This window comes from Adiantum capillus-veneris, chromosome 23 (assembly GCF_014529385.1).
Source record: "Adiantum capillus-veneris isolate H3 chromosome 23, ASM1452938v2, whole genome shotgun sequence".
NCBI classification, from domain to species: Eukaryota; Viridiplantae; Streptophyta; class Polypodiopsida; order Polypodiales; family Pteridaceae; genus Adiantum; species Adiantum capillus-veneris.
Window position 1 is genome coordinate 6,259,575 of NC_140953.1, and position 5,596 is coordinate 6,265,170.

A 5,596-nucleotide genomic window follows, 5' to 3' on the forward strand; every position below is an offset into this window, starting at 1 on the left:
ATTGGTCAAATGAAGAGCCCACTAGAAGGGCATAACATACTGCCAAAGGGGAGAGAGAGGGCAGTGCGTAGCGTGCAGGGCATCACTCCTGGCACCGCACTGTACATAGGAGGGAAAGCAAGCACTCCATAGCTCTTAACCTGTGACAGACACTTGCAAAATGAGCCTCCCAGCTATAAATCACGTTTTTGCCTTCTCTATAAGTAGTAAACTGGCCTCAGAGTGCCAAGTGTCACTCATTTGTGCATTTTCCCGCTTTAGACCCTCGGGTCTAAAAATATCTCACCTGCAACCTCTGTTGACTTGGCCACAGAGTAACAAAATGATCCCCATGTCAAACTGCACGTAATGACGCGAAGACATTTTCAGGTCCCAAAATAGCAGTTCTCTAAATTTTAGGAGATGCTGCCATTGTATCTTTCTAGGTCATCCGACCCTCTTTGTACACTGCGGCCACATCCAGAACTGAAATGTAGCCTCTGTAGCAAAGGACTCCACTTTGGCTAGTCAATGACCCCACTTGGCTAACCATAGTCCTTGTCCAACCTTAGTGCTCTCTTGCCCTCAGGCCTGGACTCCCTCTGGACAGTTCCACACTAGCTATGCAATGCAGGGCAGTTAGATTTCCCGAGGGGTGTTTCCAAAAAGTGAAAGTAAATAGATAATAAGAAAGAAATCAACAAAAAGGATAGATAGTAGTCACACGCTGGTGACACTCGACCCTCCTCAATGATAGCTCTGAGTGTAAAGACATGATCTAGTCTGGAGAAACCCCTCCTGAAACCAGCCTGCCCAGGTGCCCGTATGCCCATAATCTTTGCCCAACTGCTCAGCCTATGCTCAAGGATGGATGCATACAACCGTACCAATGTGTGTCCTACCATGATAGTACGGTAATTCCCTGGCATTGTGGGGTCTCCTGTCTTGAAGATAGGTACAATAGTAGATAATCTCCAAGACTCAGGAAAGCCCTCACACATGACACGGTTGAATAACCGTGCAAGCATCTCTGCCAACAAATCCCCAGCATGTATAATGTGCTATGCTACCAAACCCTCATGATCTTGTGCCCGTCTGGTCTTCATCCTGTCAATGGCCTCCTTTACCATCTCAGTGGTAAAGAAGGTGCTCGTAGCCGGACATGGCTGTGGTGGATCTGGTAGTGGTGGTTGTCCAAGTACAGTGTATAAAGATGCTGCATACTGCCCCCATATCTCTATAGAAGTAATCACTGGTGGGGGAGACTGCTCATGGAATAGATGCCAAGCCTCTCATGAATCTCTACTAAGGAAGAGCTGAAATAAATCTTGCTCCATCTGGACCAAGAAAGCTCGCTTCTTCCGTCACACTAGTCGTCGTGTAGCAATACGAGACTGTCTATAGGCGATCACTCCCAATGTAAGCTCCCGCTGTATTTGAGCTCTCCTCTGTCGACACTCCTCATCATACCAGCTATTCTGAGGCATGTGTCCAGAACGACGTCTCTGACCAGGCTGAGTGTGTGGGTATGCCTCTGTCGTCGATGCCCCATGTAATGTCACTGTCAGCATAGATGTGATCTCCTCCACTGTGTATACTGGCTCTGATATGCATAAAAGCCTACGTATCTCCTCTGCATAGACTGAGTCAGTCTCTGGTGTAAAAGTATAGCGTGGATGTCTACCACCCCGTGAGGCCTGAGATGTATCGTACTCAAAGGAGACTGATAATGTCAAAAGTGCATGATCTACTGCTATCCCAACAGGCCTGGGCCCCACTGTGAAATCCTGAATGTGAGAGATAAAGCTCGGATGTGTCAGAACATAGTCTACAATACTGAACCCATGTCTGTGTGGAAAACAAGTAAAACCTGTAGACAATGGGAAAGTCGGTAAGCCATCCAGTATGGCTAAACTGTGAGTAGTCGTCATCTCCCTCAGGTATCTCTCATACTCTGTATTCTCTCTGTCGTGTGAGCATCTCTCAAGTCCAATCTCCTCTAGCTCTAGCTCTCTAAGCATCTCCTCTGAGAGAGAGAGAGAGAGAGAGAGAGAGAGAGAGAGAGAGAGAGAGAGAGAGAGAGAGAGAGAGAGAGAGAGAGAGAGAGAGAGAGAGAGAGAGAGATAAAATGAAATGAAATGATATATTAACGTCTTCAAAAGGCCAAAATGATCTATGAGACCAAATTGTTACAACATAGTGAATCTAATACCATATCCGGAATCAAAAAGAACTGAAACAAAATACAACTACTACAAGCTGGGACTGTGTGGATGTGCCAGCTAATACAAAAGGTGACCAGTACAATGTGTACAACAATGAGAAAAGGGGAGGGGAGGGGAGGGGGGGGGAGGGATATGTAGAGATCCATCCTCATCTGCACTCTGGACATCGAGAAAGTATGGCTCGAATCCTCTGTTGTAGTCTCCGTTGATACTGTGTAGCTCCTCTCCTCATCGCGGTCGTCTAGATCTCCCTAGCTCCAATGCTCGGTCTATGAGAATGCCAATAGTGGTAGTATGAGTGCGGGCAGAGCTCTGCAATGGTGGATGCTCCTCTGGGTGTCCAATGTCTAGTGTAAAGAAATCTGTAATCTGTCTCTCGGACTCTCTCTCCAGCTCTCCTTAGTAAAGTGTCTCTATTCCTGTGTAACTCAAGTAGATACAGTCCAAGACATCTTTGATCCTCATACCTCATGACCCTAGATAGAGGCCCAAAACCTTCTCTGAATAGACAATGAAAACGGCCTTGTATCTCATAGTACACTGTGCAATGACATATGTAATGTAACTTTGTCTCTGGCTCTAGATAACATAAGCGGCATATCCTGCTATCTCTTGGTATCCCTCCGAATCTGCCAGTCTCAATCTTGAGTTCATGTGAGGATGTGCATATTTGGCCAATGGCACAACGCAAACCATGAGAAAGATGTGTGTCCATATAGCTAGGTCGAATCACAAACCCATCCCCTCTCAGGTGGAGAAGATGCTCTCTGTAGAAAGCCATCTTCATGCCCAACTCTTGTACCGGCTCTATCCATGTCCTCCTCGTGTCTAGCTGGATCAGATCCTGACGGATGAGTCTAGTAATCTCCACCGGTGTCGGAGACATCAAAGGTGCCTGTAGAGAGCACTGAAAAGGAGGCAGCCTATCCATGGTGAAGCCATGTGTCTGAAACCATGATGTCATCTATGCATACCAGCATGATGTATCCCCTTGTAGAGCTGACTGTCCTCCAGAGGACTCTAGGACCAACCTGGCATATATATCTCTGGTAGTATCCCATAGGCTGTGTACAAAGGAGACTGATCTGGTAAGCGCCTCAATCTCCATAGGGGGAGCAGCTAACTCCGCTTGAATGATATCATGCGGTACGGAGGCCTTGGCTCTAATCAGCCGAGAGATCATAGATACCAAGGGCCTCTCCATACGTCTCCAACTATCCTGGCCTACGGAAGGTCCCCAAACCTGCACCCCATATAGCATAGTAGAGGCAACCAAAGTATCAAAAATCCATAACTTTGTCCTAGGTTCCTGGAACTGAACCTACGAACACATCCTCTCCAATCCTCCCAAAGCTGCATAAGCTCTAGTCAGTCTAGTCTCTGCTGCTCTTCTCAAAGAAAATCTCGGCTCAGTAAAGACTAACCCCAGGTAAGTGTATGCATCTATATACTCCACAATCTCCTGACCATATGTGAAAGTAGGTGTTGATCTCTTGATCCACTGTGGTGTGGTGTTCAACACCATAACCTTGGTTTTACCAAGGTTTACACACAATCCACTATCCTCTGCAAACCTGTGTAGTGCATCCAAAAGTCGATGTATACCCTCTGGTGACTCAGATATCAACACAATATCATCAGCATATAACAACAATGGGATCCACGTCCCTGCGAATTGGGCAACTCTGTCACCCTCTCTGTCAATGTAATCAGACACCTCATCAACATACATACCAAATAGAGTAGGAGACAATGAGCAACCCTGTTTCACCCCAATAGTAGAGTGAACTAAATCAGATACTCCTTCCGGAGTGCGTATATGTCTTATCATTGATCTGTACAAAGCCATAATCCCCCAAATCAACTCTATGGGCACCCCATCTCCTGTAGTTTGCGCATCAATCGAGCTCTCGATACCATGTCATATGCTTTGCGGAAATCCACAAAGCTACAATAAATCCGTCTTCCATGTGACCTGCTCTCCTCAATGATGGCTCTAAGTGTCAGAATATGATCAAGAGTGGAGAAACCCCTCCTGAAACCGGCCTGACCCTTTGCTCGTACACCCTCACCCTCTGCCCAATTACTCAAGTGCTGCTCAAGAATGGATGCATACAACCGTGCCAATGTTTGTCCAACCATAATAGTGCGGTAGTTCCCAGGCTCTGTAGGATCACTTGCCTTGAAGATAGGCACAATAGTAGACAACCTCCAAGTCTTCGGTAACCCCTCACACATGGCACGATTGAACAACACTACAAGAACCTCCATCAACATATCCCTAGCATGTATAAAGTGCTCCGCTACTAGACCGTCATGATCATATGACCTCCCGGTCCTCATCCTGTCGATGGCCCTCTCTACCATCCCAGTGGTAAAGAAGGTGCTCGTAGCTGGGCATGGATCTGTTGGTCTGGAAAAGGTTCATGTCTAGGAACCGTATATAGCGATGTCGCATATTGGCCCCACACAAGGGGAGTGCTCATGAAAGAGTCACCATGCCTCTCTTGAGTCCCTACTCAAGAACATTCGATATAAGTCTCACTCCATCTGAGCCGGGTAAGCTCGCTTCTTCCGTCGCACAAGGCGACGGGAAGCAATCCGAGACTGTCTATAAGTGATGACTCTTAAAAGAAGATCCCTCTGAAGTTAGGCTCTCATCTCTCTGCATTCCTCATCATACCAACCATTTCGGGGCATGCTCCCAGAATGTCGTCTCCTGCCCGGCTGAGTGTGTGGGTATGCCATTGATGCAGCACTATGCAGTGTCTCAGTCAGTAGAGTGGTGCACTCCTCCACTGAGAGGCCTGTACCAGCTGTGTCAGTTGTGCCTTCCCATAGACGGTCCCATATCTCCTCTCTATAAACGGGATTAGTCTTTGGTGTAAATGTATAACGGATGTGTGACCTGCCTCCTGATGCCTGGACTGTATTATACTGAAATGAAACGGACAGTGTTAAGAGAGCACGATCCACTGCTACGCCCACTGGCCTGGCTCCCACTGTGAAATCCTGAATGCAAGGGACAAAGCTCGATTGTGTCATAACTTAGTCCACTGTACTGGCCCCATGTCTGTGTGGAAAGCATGTGAAATCGGCTCCTCCAGGAAATCGCTGTAAGCCATTAAGTATAGCTAACCCATGTGTAGTCGTCGTCTCCATGAGGTATCTCCCATACTCCGTCTGCTCTCTGTCATGTGAGCATCTTTCAAGCCCCAACTCACCCACATTCAATTCTCTAAGCATCTCATATGAAGTGTCGTAGAAGACTGTCTGCGGGTTGCCCATTCGGGCATTGAAGTCCCCTAGGAGAATGATATCACCATCCCTAGAAAACTCCCATATGTCATTGTCTAGTATAGAGAGAGGTGACTGCCCTTTGGATGCAGCAT

At 47.2% G+C, this 5,596-nt stretch overlaps 1 pseudogene; it reads right to left on the bottom strand.

The window, feature by feature from the left end:
* Window positions 1-2,445: 2,445 nt before the first annotated feature.
* Window positions 2,446-3,537, bottom strand: LOC147427369 (uncharacterized; annotated as a pseudogene).
* Between the last annotated feature and the right edge of the window lie 2,059 nt (window positions 3,538-5,596).